Raw genomic sequence first — 20,068 nt, forward strand, 5'->3', positions numbered from 1 at the left:
TGGAACAGCACCAATCAGTAGACAATATGTAAATAAAGCCATAAAACACCGTATCATGAGTCAGTGATGGTGGCTCATGCCTGTAATCCCAACACTTTGGGAAGCTGAGGTGGGCAGATCATTTGAGGCCAGGAGTTCAAGACCAGCCTGGCCAACGTGGCAAAATCCTGTCATTTCTAAAAATACACAAATTAGCATGGCGCACACCTGTAATCCCAGTTATTTGGGAGACTGAGTCATGAGAATCACTTGAGCCCAGGAGATGGAGGTTGCAGTGAGTGGAGATCATGCCATTACACTCCAGCCTGGGTGACAGATGAAAACTATCTCAAAAAAAAAAAAAAAAAAAAAAAAAGAAAGAAAGAAAGAGACCCCAAAACACACCCATATCATGAACTACTATAGTGCCGTTGAAAAGAATGAGGAAGATCTATGTGTGCCCCAAGACACATTAAATAAAAAACAAAGTTGTAGAATATCAGCATGCAGAATACAACCCTACATGTGTAAAGAAAATAAAAGCCAAGCAACACATGTCTTTTTATAGGACAGCATGTATGCAGACACATAGGAAAAGATCTAGAACGTCATAAACCCACCTAACAGCAGTGGGTGGGGAAGAAGGGAGTCACAGGTGACTCTGATAACAGCATTGCCTGAATCAGTCGTTCTCAAAGTATAGTCCCCAGACGGGCAGCACCAGAATCACCAGGAAACCTGGTATGTTGGAAATAATATAAATTCTAAGGCCTAATCCCAGAGCTACTGAATCACAAGGCGATCAATTTCTCGCCCTGGTCTCTCAAGTTTAATAGTTACCAAGAGAAGAGCTGCCCTACAGATTCAGAAATAGCCTGAATTGGGGGGCTGACACAGAAACAGAACAGCTTGGTAACGTTCTGTGGGCCGTGGGGCCTGGCAGAACTGAGTTGAGATCCCCATTCACCAGCTGCGGACTTTGGCGAAATCCCTTCATCTGTAAAATGTGGACAACAGCAGTATCTGCTTTATATATTAAGATTAAAAGCGGCAATGTCGTTATGGCTTGGCCTAGTAACTGCTCAATAAATGTCAGCTAAGAATAATACAACAACAAATAATAATAAAACAGTGGTGTTTCATGGCAGGCAGACAGGAGCAGGAACTGTCTCGAAGAACCAAAAGAGGCATATGTGACACTTAAGAGAAACAGGTTTTCCCCAGACCTTTTCCTTAATTGTTCCCACTTACTAGGCCTCATAAATTATGAATAAATGTATATTATTAGCTCAACTTGACACAGGAAAAAGGCTTTTATCCAAATTTGGGTCAAATGTCTTAATTGGTGTTTTGCAAGAATCCTGCCTACACAGGCGGCACCGGGTCCAGGTCCTCTCAAGCGGTTGGTTCTCTGCTCTCAGGCAGGCAGCAAGGTTCCCAGCAAGTCTGTCTCCGGGAACACGGCCCCACCACCCTGCCCACCACCTGCCCATTCTTTCTCCAATCCACATGTATTCCACAGTCCTCAATATTGACAGCCCAGTCACGCTGAGCCAGGCGCTGTGATGGTGAGTGGGGAAGGATGACATTAAACAAATAATCACACCAACAAAACATGTGATTCTAAATCGTGACTCTCCAGAGAAGAGCAGAATGCTTCTGAAGCCTGATTGGGAATCTGAAGATGAGAGAAATACAGGGGCTTCCTCAATCTCTGGGTCCCCCAGGTACCCTCCTCCTGACAAGCCCAATTGTCATGCCCCCCAGCTACAAATCACCAGTACTCAGTGGCTGCCCCTGCTTTGGGAACTCAGGTGGATTCTCTCAGCTGCCTCTTGGAAATTTCTATCTCCTTCCTGCCCAAGCAGACCGTGGGGATGCAGCCATGGTCCTGTTCTACGTGGATAACTGGTTTGTTTCCTGTTTGGGGCCATTTCTTGTAAGTCCGCAATACTTGCGTACAAGTCTTGTTTGGACATATGTCTTTACGTCTTTTGGGTAAATACCTAGGAATGAAACTGTTGAGTCATATGGTAAGTGTGTATGTAAGTTTATACATGCACAAAATTGTTTTCCACAGTGAGAGAGCATGCACTTGGTACACTCCCATCAGCCGCAGGAGTTCAATTCTTCGGCGCCCTTTCCAATACTTGGTATTGTCTGTCACTTTATTTTAGCCATTCTCGTGGGCACGTTCAATGCTACTGTGAGCCAGGCACTGTGATATGTAAGACTCAGCTCCTTCCTCCATGAGTTGACATCTTAGTGGTGGAAGAAAACACATAAATATTTCATTCTAGACTGAGTTAGTGCTATGAAGGAGAAAACCAGCAAGGTGCACTGATGGAAGCTAACAGGAAGCAAAATGTATCTTTTAACTTTTTTTTTTTTTTTTTTTTTTTTCAGAGACAGGCTCCTGCTGCTCTGCTGCCCAAGCTAGAATACAACATGGCTTGATCATGACTCACTGCAGCCTCAACTTCCCAAGCTCAAGCAATCCTCCCACCTCAGCCTCCTGAGTAGCTGAGACTACAGGCATGCACCACCATACTCGGCTAATTTTTCTTTTTCAACTTTTTGTGGGGACAGGGGTCTCGCTACGTAGCCCAGGCTTGTCTCATCCCACCTCAGTCCCATAAAGTGCTGGGATTACAGGTGTCAGCCACTGTGCCCAGCCCAGAATCTAAATTAGATGGAAGGTCAGGAAAAACTTCTTGAAGGAGAAGCCAGGCAGTGGAAGAGGTGGGAAGAGCATTGCAGGCAGAGGAATCGTCAGAGGCAAAGACCCCAGTGGGGACTGAGCCCAAGGCACAGGCGCTGAGGTCAGCGAGGCTGCAGTTTGGTGAGCAGGGGTGGGGGATGGAGAAAATGGGAAAAGATGACATTAGAAAGGCTGGTGGAGGCTGGATCACGTGGGGATTGGAAAGGATTTGGGTTTTACTCCAAGTGTGATGGGGTAGGACCGGCACAGAAGCAGGGAGATGGTTTAACAGCTGTTGTAGCCATCCAGGAGGGGACAGGCAGTAGGCTGAGGAGGTACCTCTCAGACACCATCTAGGGGCTGTGGGACAGAAGGGAGGGCCAAAAGCAAGGACACAGGTTGCTAAGCAGCTGGGGCCTCCCAGGCCGGCAAAGCGCCAACAATAAGGTCTCGGTGAGTTCTATGTTCCGGATCTCCCTCTCTTCAGTAACTCAGAGCAGCCACCTCTGTAGAGCTTGCTTCTTAGAAACAGCTTTAGAACCAGAGTCCCAGAATCCCAGACTAGCCAGGAACCCACCGCTTTGAGAGGTTGTCCAGGTAAGTCATGGTGAACAATTTGGGAGGCAAAGGTCCCTTCAAAAACCAGACAAAAGCTATGGATATTTTTTCCCCCCAAGATGCAAGCATGCCCACGAAATGTACACTTAACTTTTAGAACTTCACAGAGCTACCTTGAGAACTCTCAACCTAGCTGGTCCATCTCCTTCACTTTGCAGATATGGAAACTGAGACCCAAGGAGGATAATGGATTTGCTCAGGGTCATCTGGTCAGTGTCCTTCCCTCGAAACCACACCATCTCATTTACAAAATGCCCGTAAAATGGCTGTGATGACTGCATTTATTGATTGCCCATAGCTGCTCAACATACTCAAAGTGTACCCGGCACACAAAAACAAAGAAACCTCAGCTTCACGGCCTTGTCAATTAGGCCTAAGACCACTCTCTAGCTAAAAACCATTAAGCACTGCATTAACAGTGATTTCTCTGGCTATCTCCATATTGAGAGAGGCTTTTGAAGGGGTGCCTCAAGTGGCCCAGTTCTTTCTGAAAGGTCTGAATTAAGGCCTTCTTGTCCTGCCTCGGGAGCCTTCCACAGGCCCTGCCAGTGGAGCTGACCGGCCGCAGCACAAATAGTCACTGCTATTATGGAGCCCTTTCCAGACGCCAAGGGCCACAGTAAGTGCCTTCTATGCATGCTCTCATCAGTCATAAATCAACCTAGCACGGTGGGTGCCACTGTCCCCATGTCAGGTCATTTAAATCGGGTTGCTAGGGCCGGGCGCGATGGCTCATGCCTGTAATCCCAGCACTTTGGGAGGCTGAGGCAGGCAGGTCACTTGAGGTCAGGAGTTTGCGACCAGCCTGGCCAGCAGGGTGAAACCCCATTTCTACTAAAAATACTAAAATTGGGTGTGATGGCGGGTGCCTGTAATCCCAGCTACTCGGGAGGCTGAGGTACAAGAATCGCTTGAACCCAGATGGCGAAGGTTGCAGTGAGCCGAGATCGCGCCACTGCACTCCAGTCTGGGTGGCAGAGCAAGACTCGGTCTCAAATAAACAAACAAATAGTACATAAATAAATAATACATTAGGTTGCTAGGCCTTCCGTAAAAAAAGACCACAGCCAGGTGGTGGCTTAAACCACAGAAGTCTGAGATTAAGGTGTGTGCAGGAATGGATCCTTCTGAGGATGTACTCCAGGCCTTTCTCCTTAGCTCGTAGATGACCATTTTCTCCTTGCTTTTTTCGTATTTTCTTCCTTCTATGCATGTCGGTCTCTGTGCCCAAATTCCCCCTTTTGATAAGGACACTAACCATACTGGATGAGGGCCCACCCTAATGACCTCATTTTAACTTGATTATCTCTGTGAAGCCCCTGACTCCAAGGAAGTCACATTCTGAGGCACTGGGGGTTTAGAACTTCAGCCTACCTTTTTTGGGAGGATACCATTCAACCCATAATACCCCGGGGTCCCAAAAAGGTGAAGCTGGGATTCAAACCCAAGTCTCTTCTCTCCCTTTGAAATCAGGACCCTCATCCATCATCCTGCTTCTGAAAGTGAGAAGGAACACTGAAGATCACTCATTCCCATTTGCAGATGGGGGAATGGAGCTTTGGGCAAGGGTTGGGAATGGCCCAAGTCATACGGCAACTTTGTGGCTGAGCAAGGACAGGCCTGGGACCAAACACACTGAACGGCAGGCTCGTGTGCACGGCCTCTCTGGCCCCTCACCGTGCCTGCTCACGCCCCTGCCCTGGGGCACCCTTCTCCAGCAACACCATACCTTTTATCTGAAAGGACTGTGGCTGCCCCAAGCCAGGGAGATAAATGACCCTGGCTGTGGATTAATGGGGTTTCATCTAGACTCACATAAGTGGCTTCATTGGAAGCGTATGTATCTTGCTGGAAATTGATTCCCTGCTTAAGAAAGAATGCATCTTCAGGAAAAACTGGTGGCTCTACTTTCCTGGCTATAATCAGCAAATGGCCTAGCTTAGTGCCTGGGCCAGAGCAGATTCTCAGAACTACTGAGTGGAAGGAAGCGCGAGTGGGTGGGGCAGAGGGGTGGCTGCAGTGACAGCTTGGGTTCTGGTTCCATCAGTACTCATTATACGTCCTTCATTGAGTCACCTCCCCACTCTGGTCCTCACTGTCCCCTCTGGAAAAGAGAACATAAAGCCAGATAAGCCCCCTGGACACCACAGCTCAAGCACTTGATATAATTCTGTACTTACCAAGTTTCTGAGATCCACATAGGCTTTGGGGAAACAGGCAGAACTCAGCATTTCATAAACAAAGAAAGGAATGGATGTGTGAATGACTTTCCAGAGGGGAGACAAAGTACAGAAAGAAGGACTGTCTTGAAATGGAAGGAAGTCTAGACAAGGCGGGCAAAAGGGCCCTGGCTTTGCTGTTAACACTGATCCTTTCAGATCGGGACAAACATTAATTTTTTTTTTTTTTTTTTTTTTGCCACCTTGGTTTTTGTGGACAAAATGGGGATAATAAAAACAACCCTGCTTCCCAGGGTTCTTACAAAATAAAGTACCGGAGACTGGGGACATGGCATGGATCAGACACTCATGAGTCGTGGTCACAGATTGCTATGGTCTGAATGTTTGTGATTCCCCCAAATTTAGGTTGAAATCCTAACCCCCACGGTGAGGCGGTAAGGAGGTGAGGCCTCTGGGAGGTGATGAAGTCACAAATGGGATGCATACCCTTCTAAAACAGACCCAAGTAAGCTCGGTTGCGCCTCGCACCCTGTGAGAATAAAAGAAGCTGCCATCTGTGAACCAGGAAATGGGTCCTCACCAGATATGAAATCTGCTGGTGCCTTGATCTTTGGCTTCCCAGCCTCCAGAACTGTGAGCAATAAAGTTCAGTTGTTTATAAGTCACCCAGTTTATGGCATGTTGTTACAGAAGCAGAAACAGACTGAGACACAGATATGGCACTTTCTAGTTCCCAAGTGACATTCACAGCTGTAGTCTCATCAGTACCCTCCCGAGATGCAGGGGATGGCCAGTGGTTAGCATTCCCATTTGACTGACGGGAACACCGGGGCTCTAGGAGGGTGAATGCTTCAGGAACTCATCCCCGACCCATATCCTCAGTTCTAAACCTGCTGGCTCACTCAATTCTTTCCCATCACCTTTGACCAGCCACCTAATCCCAGTGTCAACATGGCTCGTGATTTCTGTTGGGGGAATGATCTTGCCCTGCCAGCCAGACCATACTGGCTCTCTTCAGGCTGGCCTGGGATGGTGGGGAGTTTGGGCCCCACCCGGCTACACCTCCCTCCTGTGAATGCCATCTTGGATATCCTAAGTCCTGCCCAACTGCCAGCTTGGTGCCTCCTTCACTGACAAGAAGTTATATTTGATGACCTGAGGCAAGTTATTCTTTTTAAACTGCTGTCAGGAATGCAGACCTGTGGTGAGATCTGCTAGCGTAGCAAGCACTGGCCTCACCATTCCCTCTTTCCGTGGCGGATACCACTAACTGATCCCAGCCTGACATCCTGCTAAGACCCAAGCCTTCTCAACATGGAGCCTCAGCAGCTGTTACTAATTGATTAGAACGGGCCTAGTCCAGACTATGACCCTGTGCCTCTACTTACCTTCTAGGAAGGAAGTGTGGGAAACACCCATGAAGCCCCACAAAGCCATTTCACTTGATAAATGTTTTGTTCCTTCTCTCATCTGTTATTTGGCCTGCCTCTCACTCACTCCCTTCCTAATGGGTGGAAGCCCGCTGAATTTCCTCCGGGAAGCTGCTCTTCCCTTACCCGAAAGCAGATGAGGGAAGCACAGCCAGGCCAATTAAAGTGCTTTATCCTGCCAGGTGCTGTGGCTTATGCCTGTAATCCCAGCACTTTGGAAGGCCGAGGCAGGCGGATCACAAGGTCAGGAGTTTGAGACCAGCCTGGCCAACATGGTGAAACTAAAACACAAAAAGAGAAAAAAATAGCTAAATTCTACCAAAAATACAAAAATTCGCTGGGCATAGTGGTGCATGCCTGTAGTCCCAGCTACTCGGGAGGCTGAGGCAGGAGAATCTCTTGAACCCAGGAGGTGGAGGTTACAGTGCTTTATCCTACGACCGCAACAACTGGTTGGATTGGGTGGGTCAGAGCAAATACCAGAAAACTGCAGGTGCATTTGAACAAGGGGGCTGAGCTGGCTGGATTCCATTCTAGATAGGCTGGCAGCCCTCTTGGCCATTACCTGCAAAGGGCCTGCCTGAGAAAGAAGCCAGAGCAGGCAGGGCAGAGCCAAGAAACTGACAGAGATAGATTCCCAGTGAAGTAACTGAAACACTTGGATTCAGCCGGGCCTGAAGGCAGGCATTCCCTGTGCTCCACAGTTACATGAGCGAATATATTCCCTCTCTAGATTACATGCCAGTTGGAGTTTCTACCACCCATCAATGAAAAAGTGATAACTAATTCAACTCTCTTACATTATGGGGAAAAAAAAAAAAACAAACAAACAAACCATCTTCCCATGTCTTCCAAATTAATACAAATCTCCTAAAGAAGCTTCCAGGAGAACAATGGGGAGAGTAGTTTATCTTAGTCCCCACAGAAATACAGCATCATCTGAAAGAAGACTCAAAGCCATAAACACAAAGTTACACTCCAGACAAAATAAGGGGACAAAACAGAGAGGCTGTGAGCCCAGCTTAGAAGAACAGAACATCCTAAACTCAGAGATAAACCAGACCATTGGCAGGGCCTCCCACCAAAACATTTAAGGCCTAAAGATCTCAACCCAGCATCCAAGGTCCGTTCTGTGCAGAAGCATCTGGCTTCAGGCTTGCAGAACTCAACCTCAGTGATTCTCAGCTTTTTACAACCGGGCTTCAAGCCTTATCCAAGTAGGTGGCCTAGTCAGGGCTTCATGTAAAGCGACCCGACAGAAGGTCACCAGTTCTGGCAAGAGTGGATCTCCAGCCCAGAGAAGAAGATGGGGGTCCAGTGCTCAGAACTGAGGTCCAAAGCTGGGCCAGACCCAGCCAACCAGGAAGCCCAGTCTCCAGGGACCTGGGAAGGCAGCTCTGCCTGGGAGGCAGGGCACCAGGATGGAGAAAGCTGTGGTCCCTGACACTGCCCTGGGACTCCTATCTCAGGATCTGAGCGAGGATTCAACTCAGAGCTCATCAAACTTCTTGTCATATGGGGACAATTTTCTGCTACTTGCAGCCAAAGCTAATCGCATTCAGGCCATCTCAGGCTTTTGGTATAAAAGGGGCTCCTCTAACCAACCCTCCCCACCAACACTCCCCACCCTCTCCTGTAATAACACCCTTTACTAATGCCCAAGGCGCCCCAGAGCCTCAGCTGGTCTGCTCCCATCAGCTGAGTTATTTATTTACTAAGATTCAGTTGTTTCTTCCCAAACTCACTTGATATTGCAATTACAAAATTTCATTAACTGGTCCGTAAACATAAAATATGAGTACGAAAAAAGAGATTTCCATGAAAACGAAGTTAAAGGCTGTGGAAGGATTCAATAAACTCGAGTTGCTAAAAAAGCAAACAAACAACATTGCCATCAAATTTCATGTGAGTAAGATCATGGTAAAAGATGAGGGGCTGGGCGCGGTGGCTCACGCCTATAATCCCAGGACTTTGGGAGCTGAAGGCAGGCAGATCACGAGGCCAAGAGATCGAGACCATCCTGGCCAACATGATGAAACCCTGTCTCTACCAAAAATATTAAAAAATAAATAAATAAATTAGCTGGGCATGGTGGTGCACACCTGTAGTCTCAGCTACTCGAGAGACTGAGGCAGGCTACTCACTTGGGCCCAGGAGGCTGAGGTTGCAGTGAGCCTAGATTGTGCCACTGCACTCCAGCGTGGCGACAGTGTGAGACTGTCTCAAAAGAAAAAAAAAAAAAAAAAAGATTAGGAGAAATTTGCAAGAATCAAAGATTCAGCACTCAGACAGCTTGACAAGAGTCAAAGTTCTTGATCCAACTGAATGCATCCTAAAACTGGAAACTGGCTCTGTGGGTGTCATCTACACTTGGAGTTTCAGTGCTGGCACCACAAACAGTCCCATAGCAAAAGACTGGCAAAAATGAATGCACATGTCATATGGCTTCACTAAGACAATGTAGGCATGTGTTTCACAATCCTGGGCTTTATCTGACTTCTTCCTAGGAATTCCCCTCTGTAGCCTTCCCGCACCTCCCAGCTGCAGTTCCCACTCTCATCAGATAAGAAGGTGATTACTGTACACAGAGTCTGGCCTCCATGGCGCAGGAAATAAAGCCTTATGATGGACTACCATTAACACAGAACCAGGGTTTTATGCACCGGAAGGGTCTGGAATAACATTTGTAGAGACAAATCTCTCATCTTGCAGGTGAGAGCACTGAGGCTAAGAAAGAAGGAACAGGGGATCACCCAAGATCCACACAGCCAGCTCCTGACAGGGCCGGAACACAAAATGGGATCTCCCGTGTGACCTGTCCAGACCAGTTTCCAGAATGAAAGGCCACTTCCTCAACATCTGCGGCCCTGCCACCGAAAGTTCTACATTAGGTCCATCTCTCTTTAAATGGTAAGGGAAAGAAAGAACAGGCAGTCTCCTGGGCAGGTGTTACCTTACAGTCATCTCCTTTCCCACTTTTGTTGCCTGTAAGCAGCCCCTTATCCGCTGAAGATCTGCCAAGTGTCTCGTTGCTGTGCTGGGGTGAGATTACCTGGGGTGGAGTGGCTCCTGGATGAGTCCAGGTTCCCCTCCTCCAGCCCTGAGGTCGGCTAGGCCCCCCACCCCACCTTCGGCAGCATGGATCCTGGCACCTCTCAGGAGGGCGGCCTATCAGCAGGTACAAGCCTGCCCCGGGGCTAGGAAGGCAGCATTTTATTTTGTTTGTAAACACTAAGGTTGAAGTATATTCTGCACAAGGTGTTTTAGGGCAGGGTGATATACACATTGTGTCTGGCTGCACTCACAGTCAATTTTATGCACTTGAACTCAAGGGCCTCTTGAATTCAAAGGAGAGTGGCAGAAAAGCACTTGCTAAACTGCAACGTGACGTACAGGTACATGTTGTTAGGCTTTGCTGAGGCAGAGTCGGCCCTGGCTCATAACGCGCGAATGACGCTGAGTTGCTTGCCCTCTGTGCGTCTCTCGAGACCAGCCTCCCTCCTGGAACAGTTGTGCAGTCTGATTGTCAACCCTGGGGCCTCTGCGCTGGAGGCTTCCTCGGCCTGGAACGCCTTCTCTCCGCTACATCTTGCATAGCGGCTTCCTTCTGTCTATCCTCATCCCAGGTTGAACGTCCCTCCCGAGATGGGCCTCCCTGACCACTGCACCCTAAATAAACGGCCATCCCGTCTCCGGTCTACCCAGCACCCTGCTGGAATTCCCTCGATTAGCACTTACCATTCTTTGCTATTCCCCTGTCCCTTTTTATTTTAAATTGCAGTAAATATAAATAACATGAAATTTATTAGTTTAAGCTTTGTGTGTGTGTGTCTGTGTGTGTGTGTGTGTGTGTGTGTGTGTGTGTGTGTGTGTGTACAGGATCTCACTCTGTCACCCAGGCTGGAGTGCAGTAACATGATCATGGCTCGTTGCAGCCTTGACTTCCCAGGCTCAAGCAATCCTTCCACCTTAGCCTCCTGAGTAGCAGCTAGGACTACAGGTGCACACCACCATTCCCACCCTGCTTATTGATTTATTTATGGTAGAGATGGGGGTCCTTCTCTGTTGTCCAGGCTAGTCTCAAACTCCTGGGCTCAAGCAATCCTACTGCTTTGGTCTCTCAAAGTGCTGGGATGACAGGCATGAGCCGCCATGCCTGGCCCATTTTAAACATTTGTAAGTGTGCAGTTCAGTGGCATTAAGTACACCCACACTGCTTTGCAGCCGTCACCACCATCCATCTCCAGAACTACCCGTATTATTAATTTATCTACTCGTTTACTGCTGCCTCCCACAACTGGTAGCTCCACGCGAGCAGGGGCTGTGTCTGTGTCCGTCTTGTTGCTCACTGTATCCCAAATGCCCGGCATAATGCCTGGCCCATAGTAGGTGCTCAATAAAGGGTGTTCAAGAAACAAAATGAGTGTCTTGTACAGGGTATAGGGCCGTGCACAAAAACAAGAGAGAGCAACATGTGCATTTTTCCATACAACCCCGAGACTAGACCAAATTTCCTGGCAGCCTCAGTCACCAGATAACAATTTCAGGTTCTGTCAAAGTCTGTGGGGGCAAAACCGCTGAGAGCTCCATTTCTTTCCTGGTTCCAGGCCCCTCTGCGAGGTCAAGAATGAAGATATATGATCACACAAACCACCTGACATCAACACTCACCATTTCAACACATCAGCTCTACCGAGAGCACCATTTTATCAGTTGCTGAAGGGCAGGCACAAAAATAGACTGCAGGGATCAAATGCCACCCTCAGCTGCTCTCTTGACTCTCAGGAGTGAAAGTTCCTGCCTGGCATCCGAGGACCCCAGGGCCTGGGGACCTGAAGGCAGAGGTCAGCTGTTAACAGCAGTTACACAGATTTCAGAAGGTGGAGCCAGGGCTGAAATTAGGGTGCCTTAGACACCAAAATACTCAGTCATCAAGGTAGATCATATTTGAATGCAATTTACAAATAAATGCAAAATATCGACCCAAGATTAACAAAATACCAAAATTCTCAGTAAAGGTGAGGCCAGTATTGCCGATGTTTTTGCTGTTGCCTCAGGTTCCTGTAGGGTTACGCATGACCCTGTCACTGTTGCTGGTTTTGTTTTACACTCGGATATTTTGTTCAGCGTGGACATTTTGACATCAATTATTTTTTAAACACGAATATAAATAGGATTGATCTGGATGACTGAGTTTGTTGGCATCTCCTTAAATTCTGTGCCAGTCAAGTGCCTCCTTTGCCTCACCTTAGCCCTCACCTGCGTGGCATTAGATGAGGAATGTCGCTGTTCGTGCAGGTGACTAAAATGGGACCATGTCTCAGGTCATGCCATTTAGTGGGTCCTCAGTTTCAACATCTCTGAAGCGGGTAGGGCCCATGACCTCCTAGTTGCTGTGGAATTGTTTTAGCCCTCGTGCGGTATTTTGGATGGGGGTTTGGGAAAACTGTAAAGTGCTTATAAGAAACTTTCCGGCCGGGTGTGGTGGCTCACGCCTGTATTCCCAGCATTTTGGGAGACTGAGGCGGGCGGATCACCTGAGGTTGGGAGTTCAAGACCAGCCTGCCCAACATGGAGAAACCCCATCTCTACTAAAAACACAAAATCAGCCGGGCGTGGTGATGCATGCCTGTAATCCCAGCTACTTGGGAAGCTGAGGCAGGAGAAATGCTTGAAGTTGGGGGACAGACGTTGTGACGAGCCAAGATCACACCATTGCACTCCATCCTGGGCAACAACAGTGAAACTACATCTCAGAAGAAAAAAAAAAAAACTTTCCAGGAACTCTTATTAAGTTCTTTCTCCAAGATGGTAAATGGCCTGCCAGGGTGGGGGGTGGTATACAAAACACTTGCCCTATTTCTAATGAAAGGAGTGAAGTTTGTGAAATGCATCGACTTTGCTTAAGAAAAGAAAGGGACTGGAGCGGATTCCTGGTTCTTCCTGCAATCAGGATGTCCTCTGGCAGTCCACTCACTGGAATTCTGACCCCAGTCCTGAGTCGCACGGAAAGCAAAGGGTGACTTCTAGTTCATGTCGCACAGCTGAAGGGATGACCACTGACACCCTGCTCATGAGCTGGCAGGTGCTTCCTTTCCTTCCCATGATGTGTGGAATTTCCTAAAAATCCGGATGTGCCTAGGGACACGTCAGCCACCCTCCTGTGTCAGGAGGATGACAAAGTACCTGGCTTTGGGAGGATAGAAAAGTTCTGGACCGATGATAGTTTTATGGCACTGTGAATATACTTAATGCCACTGTTTTGTGCATTTATAAATGGTAAACTTTAGTCTGCGCAACATGGCAAAACTCTGTCTCTATTTTAAAAAAATACAAAAAAAATTAGGCAGGGTCCTCCCAACTACTCTGGAGTCTGAGGTGGGAGGTCACCTAAGCCCAGGAGGCTGAGGCTGCAGTGAGTGAGCTGTGATTGTGCCACTGCACTACTCTAGCCTGGATGACAGAGTGAGACCCTGTCTCAAAAAAAATAAAATAAAATAAAAAGGTAAATTTTATGTTAGGTACCATTTAACACAATTTTTTTTTTTTTTTTTTTTTTGAGATGGAGTTTCGCTCTTGTTACCCAGGCTGGAGTGCAATGGCACAATCTCGGCTCACCGCGACCTCCGCCTCCTGGGTTCAGGCAATTCTCCTGCCTCAGCCTCCTGAGTAGCTGGGATTACAGGCGCGCGCCACCATGCCCAGCTAATATTTTGTATTTTTAGAAGAGACGGGGTTTCACCATGTTGACCAGGATGGTCTCAATCTCTCGACTTTGTGATCCACCCGCCTCGGCCTCCCAAAGTGCTGGGATTACAGGTGTGAGCCACCGCGCCCGGCCTAACACAATTTTTTTAAAAAGTCAGCCAGGCGAGGTGGTTCATGGCTGTAATCTCAGCACTTTGGGAGGCCAAGGTGGGTGGATCAGCTGAGGACAGGAGTTTAAGACCAGCCTGCCCAATATGGTGAAACCCCATCTCTACTAAAATACAAAAATTAGCTGGGCATGGTGGTGGGCACCTGTAATCCCAGCTACTTGAGAGGCTGAGGCAGGAGAATTGCTTTAACTGGGGAGGCAGATGTTGCAGCGAGCCAAAATCGCACCATCGCCCTCGAGCCTGGGCAACAAGAGCGAAACTGCGTCTCAAAAAAAAAAAAAAAAAAGTCCCAGAGACCTAAAAGAACAAAGTGCCCCACACACTCCATCTGGAGGTGTTCTCTGGGATCCTACAGTGTCCACATTCTCAGGTTCTATTTCTGCATCTCCTGGCCTGGCTGGCAGGAGAGACCGAGGGAGCAGGGCCAGGGCTCAGCTGAGAAGCCCTTTTTCCTGTAAACACTGTTATAAATAACCCAGAAAGAGGCCGAAAGGGGGTCCTGGCAAGAAAGTGAAGGTCGGGCAGCCCCTTCACGGCATTTAAGGATATGTCACGCTCAACAGGACAGCAAGGTGCCAGTGCACACCTTCAGCCCAGTGCTGCCCGGAGCTGCCTGCGGCCTTGCTCTCAAGCCAGAGCGCCCAGGGAGCTCTCCCACACCCAGGATATGCAGCCCTAAGGTGGCGGGGTCCTGGGGTTTATAAACAGACAAGGGACCCTCAGGTGGGTGCACAGGCAGTGGATAGCTGGCAATTCCCTCTTCCCAGTAGGCTGGGGGCCTTGTCGGGCCAGAGCTGAAGTCAGTTCCCCAATAACCCAGGCCAGGACTCCACACTAGCCTGGGCTTGTCAGCCAACACATGACCAGGGAGAGATGACTCAGCAGTGCTCGGCCCACAGCTGCCCCTGCTGCTGCACAGCGTGGGAGCTGGAGGGGTCTCACAGCCCATCTGGTCCTGTGGTTCCCATGCTGGGCTCCCTGGGGAACCCCCACAGCTCCACCATGGCCCTGGACTTTGAAATGGGAGGGATTATGAAGGAGTTATTTAGGTTTTCCATATTTATTAACCAAAAGCCATACAGTGGCAACCCATCATATTCCTATTTAACTAGAGTGAATTCAACATTATGTGCTTGGCCAAAAAGATAAATAGGCCAGGCACAGTGACTCACACCTGTAATCCCAGCACCAAGGGGGCCAGATCGCCTGAGGTCAGGAGTTCAAGACCAGCCTGGCCAACATGGCAAAACCCCATCTCTACTAAAAATACAAAAATTAGCCAAGTGTGGTGGTGGTGCGTGTAATCCCAGCTACTCAGGAGGCTGAGGCAGGACAATCACTTGAACCCGGGTGGCAGAGGTTACAGTGAGCTGAGATCACGCCACTGCACTCCACCCTGGGCAACAGAGCAAGACTCTGTCTTTAAAAAAAAAAAAAGATAAAATAAATAAAAAGTCACATTTCTATTTCCTTCTTACACGTTACAAATAGGGTGATGTATCTTGCATATGAATTCTATATTTGCATACACTCACACACACATACCTATTTTCCATATATACTACTTTGTGGGCTATTTAAGGACTCTATGAGGTTAATTTAACCTAAACCCCAAACTAAGAAACCACTACCCAAGTATATGGTATTTACCAGTCAGAGTGTCTGAGCAGCCTGTGAGAGTCCAGCAAAGTGGGGATTCCCCATTTTATCTATCTGACTTTGAAAGAACGGGGAGGGGCAAGTTCTCCATGCCTGTTAGTACCTTTGAAAGTCTTCCTGGGTTCAGGAAGCCCAGGCAACATCACAGAGGAGGAAGCACAGGCTCCCATCAAGAGGGGCAAGGCTTGCCCCCTAGGCCCAGCAAGCTGGAGGCAGAATGGACACCAGGGTTTGTCACTCACTCTCCTGCTGAAAACCCTCCCGACTTCTCACTGCCCTTGACAAAAGCCCCAGAGTCCTCAGGGGCCGAGTGCAGCTGGAGCCCGCCTGCTTTCTCCCCACCTCCTGGACTCTCCCACTTTCCCCTTACAGTAAGCACGGTGGCCTTCTTTCTTCCCCTGGAACACAACCCTCTGGCCGGGGCTGTCTACGTGGGATACCTCCCCCACGTCCTGGGAGCGAGCACCTTCCTACCGTTCAGTCTCAGTGAGAGAGGCCTTCCCCGACACTCCAATCCAGCTGCTCACAGGGATTACATCACCGTGGGTTTTTGTTTTGGTTTTTTTGAGGCAGTCTCATTCTGCCGCCCAGGCTGGAGTGCAGTGTCGTAAGCTCAGCTCCCTGCAACCTCTGTCTCCTGGGCTCAAGCGATTCTCCTGCCTCAGCCTCCCGAGTAGCCGGGACTACAGGCACGCTCTACCACCTGGCTAATTTTCGTATTTTTTGTTGAGATGGGGTTTCGCCAAGTTGTCCAGGCTGGTTTCAAGCTCCTGATCTCAAGTGGTCTACCTGCCTCAGCCTCCCAAAGTGCTGGGACTACAGGCATGAGCCACCACACCTGGCCACATCACTGTGTTTTAAGCATAGCATGGACCCAGGGACCACCTGTCTCCTCTCTAGAATATAAACTGTGTAACACCTGACCTTGTCCTTTGCTGAGTCCCTGTACCTGGAAAGGTGCCAAGCATTGAGTAGGTGAACCCTTTGCAGGATGGGAGGGTGTGGGGTGGGGGGCAGGGGTGCCACTTCCCAGGTCAGTTTTGGCATCTCTGCCTCGGACTACTGTGAAGCCTGCAGTGTCTCTCACACTCACTCCCACTTTACTGGGAGTTGGGGGGTGGCTTCCTTCCGCATCCATTTATTCCCTTATGGAAACTCTTGCCTTTCCTTTTCCAGTGGGTCAGATGATGAGAAACGCAGACCCACAGGCTCCCAGATCAACCGGTGGGAAAGAGATTCTCTTTGGCCCCAGCAGGCTCTCCTCCGTCATGTGGTCAGTGAGGGCCAGAGGCCAAGGGAAGCCAAGGAGGCCTGCTGAGCAGACCCCCACTCGCTCAGGTCCTGCAGATGCAAGGCCCTGGCTGGCCTTCGAGCCACAGCTGAGCCTGGCTTACGCAGAAGTGCGTTCCGGAGTGAAGAACTGGGCGAGTACAGCGAATCTATGTCAACCGAATCGCACGTCTCCACTCTCCCTTCTCAAGTAACAGGGATGTGTCCTGGGGTAGGGGTGGTACTGCAGCAGGCTCCCCACCCTGGGCCTCCTCACTGTGTGCTAATGACAGAATAACAGGCACCTGAACTCGGAAAGGGGGACAAGCAGACGCTCCATTACCACCCAGGACGCAGAGAAACAGACAGGAGGTGAGGAGCTCTCTCAATTACAGAACAAGGAGGTCTTTTGTCAAGTGAAGCCCCTGCCGTACCCACATGTAAGTACCACCTGAACCCATTTTCCTGCCCTACTAGCTTTCTCCCAGCCTACTAGGATTGAGGGTCTTGGGGTTCATCAAAATCCTTTATGCTATAAATTCTCCCATTTGATACTCACAACAGGGCAGATAAGCCATTTTTTCAACAGGAAAGCTGAGGTTCAGAGAGGGAAAGTGAGCTGCCTAAAGTCACACAGCAAGTCAAAGAAAGGACCAGGACGAGAACCTCAAGACCCCTGAGTCCCAGTGGAAGCAATAGAAGAGAACACTGGATGGGGAGTCACAACCCTGAATCCTCTGCGCATGGAATTTTAGAGGAGTCCCTCTTCTTCTCTGAGCCTCAGTTCCCCATATTCCAGCACTGGTCAACCTCAGAGAGCACAGCCATTCAACCAGGGCCCTGGGACAGGCAGGGTCAGCACGTGGGCAGGGTGGAAAAGTGTCAGGCGCCCCATCAGCAATTCCTCAAAAGGAGGAAAGACGGTGGGGGTGGAGGTGGTGAGTACTGAGAGCTGGTGAATTCCTCAAGCGGGAGAATCCCTTAAGGGGCAAGTGGGAGCTCTGCTGGCTCCTCCCTATGCTACTCACGGTGTGGTCCATGAACCAGCAGCATCAGCCTCTCCTGGAGCTTACTAAACACCACAGTGCTTCACACCCATCCCAGACCCCCAATCAGAACCTGCGTTTTAACAAAATACCCAGGTGATTCACAGTCACATTTCAGTTTGGGAAGCAAAAATGTTTAAATCAAGAGTCAGAGCCTTATCATGTGACCACGGGTGCGACACCTGAGTCCTCCCAGCCCCAGCTGCCCTGTCCGTAGAGAGAAAGCTGTGTATGCCTCACAGAAGTGTCATGAGGGCTCTGCAAGGTCACGTATGCCAAGAGCCTAGCCCAGAGCCCGGCAGGTAACAGCTGTCCAAACTGCTAGCTTCCTTCCTTCTCGAGAGGCCAGAAAGAAGGAGGCTTCTGCCTCCATTCCAAGTCCTGCTGCACATCTGGGAGGCGAGGAATAGACCCCCGTGGGGCCACAACAGATGGGGACAGGGTGGGAGCTGAGGGAAAGGAGGAGAGGAAGTCACGAAGAAAAAGAAAAACAAGCAGCAGAGACCATCTGAATCCCGCGAGGCAGGCGACATGCAAAGCTCAGAGACGCAGCCGGTTCAGCTCACGTGGCAAAGTGAGTGCTGCCAGAAGCCAGCAAGCCAGGAGGGACGGAGGAGCGAGGGCCACATGGCTGCGTCCTTGCCGACTCTGTGGGACAAGGCTTATCCAGACCAGCTCTGAACCGGTTTCTGAGGTCAGGGCAGACACTACACCGAGGGTCGCTGGAGCCACCAGACAGAAGCTGGGGTCTTGGGTCAAGCCCTGAGAAGGGTCAAAGTGAACTGGAGAACACTTATCCAGAGGACCGGCAACCAGAGGAGCTTGGGAGTCGGGGGTGGGGTGGTGCTGACCTGCAGCATCTTGGCCAAATGATTTCACTTCTCTGGGCCTCAGTGAAATAGGGGACACCCACCCGCTTAGGGTTCTTATGAGCATTAATGAGAAGGACTTCATATAGTGTCCAGTGCAAAGTAAGTACTCAAAAGACAATGGCCGTCTGTGAGATGACTACACAAGAGTCCTTAAGCAACTACAGATGCAGCCTCTCGGGGCTGCTGGGCCTCCCTGCACCTTCCTGACACCTAGTCTCTGGGTTAACCCTTCATTATCTGAGATGGACCCCATTCACATCACCAACTCACACCTCCATGGCAGCCACAGCCACAGCCTCCCGCCTCTACTCCAGCCCCCACAAGGCTGCCAGACACAGAGCAGCCACAGCTATCTTCTCAAGACACAGACCTGACTCCACTGGCTCCCTCTGACTCCTCCCAGGTAAAGACTGAACGCCTTCCTGTGGCCTGTAAGGTCCGGCATGGTCTGTCTCCTGCCTCCCCTTCTCACATCATTTCACACCAGCACCCACTCCCTCCTGCCACTCTGAGCCCTGCCATCTTCTCGCCAACCCTGGCACTCGACAGGATCTGTCCCCTGACAGAGCCCCTTCACATGCTGTTCCCTCTCCCTGGAACACGCTTCCCACACAGAGGCTTTGCCTGCTTATCTCCTATTCATCCTTCACTCTACTTCCTCGAGGAAGCTTTTATTCTGAGCTTGCAGCTCAAATGAGGAGCCCTACCGCACCCTCTCACGGCCTTCTAGAGGTCCAGAGGCTTCTGGAGCTTAGCACACTGGGAAATTAAACATTTATTATGAAACATTTATTTGCATGAGTATATTGTGAATGCTCACTACTGTATCCCTGGCACCTGGCACACAGTAAGTGCTCAATAAACACCTGGAGAGGGGATTAGGAGACTGGCCATCCCCTTGCGCCCATATCACCCACTCATCCTACAGGGTCTTGCTCTCTCTTCGTCCCCTGGGTCTTCATTCTCCATACACATGGGACAAACCCTGACACTGCCTGATCCATATCCTATATCCATGACCCACAGGCCCGGCGCCAGAGATCTAAACGTTTCTAGATCTGATTTTCTTGAAAGCAGCTTTGGGTGATGGCCAAGGGAGGCGTGTGCCGCCGCCTCGGCAGTAAACGCTGATGAAGCCGTCTGGACCAGCTGAGCTGAGATCAGGAAATGCCAAGATTTAAAAGCATCCGGAACCCATTTATTTATTGTTGTTCTTGCACTTCCAGGCTATTTTGAGCTTCAGATCAATCGGTTGGCCCTCTTCCCTCCAAATATTGCTCCTGAAACACCCAACATGCACCTGGCCCCACCTGTTGGGGCTCAGCTCCCCCTGCCCCATCTGTCACATGACAGCAGCAGCAAAAACAGGGGAGGTTATTTACCAGGTGCCTCTGTGAGTAGTAAGTGCTCTCACCAAAAAGTCCCTAACAGTCCCA

At 49.7% G+C, this 20,068-nt stretch overlaps 1 protein-coding gene across 2 annotated transcripts in view; it reads right to left on the reverse strand.

Moving 5' to 3' along the window:
• The window catches only part of PPARGC1B (PPARG coactivator 1 beta), a 124,197-nt gene that overhangs the window by 36,634 nt on the left and 67,495 nt on the right, over window positions 1-20,068 (reverse strand). The gene's annotated exons all lie outside the window — the stretch shown is intronic.

This window comes from Saimiri boliviensis, chromosome 1 (genome assembly GCF_048565385.1).
Source record: "Saimiri boliviensis isolate mSaiBol1 chromosome 1, mSaiBol1.pri, whole genome shotgun sequence".
NCBI classification, from domain to species: domain Eukaryota; kingdom Metazoa; phylum Chordata; class Mammalia; order Primates; family Cebidae; genus Saimiri; species Saimiri boliviensis.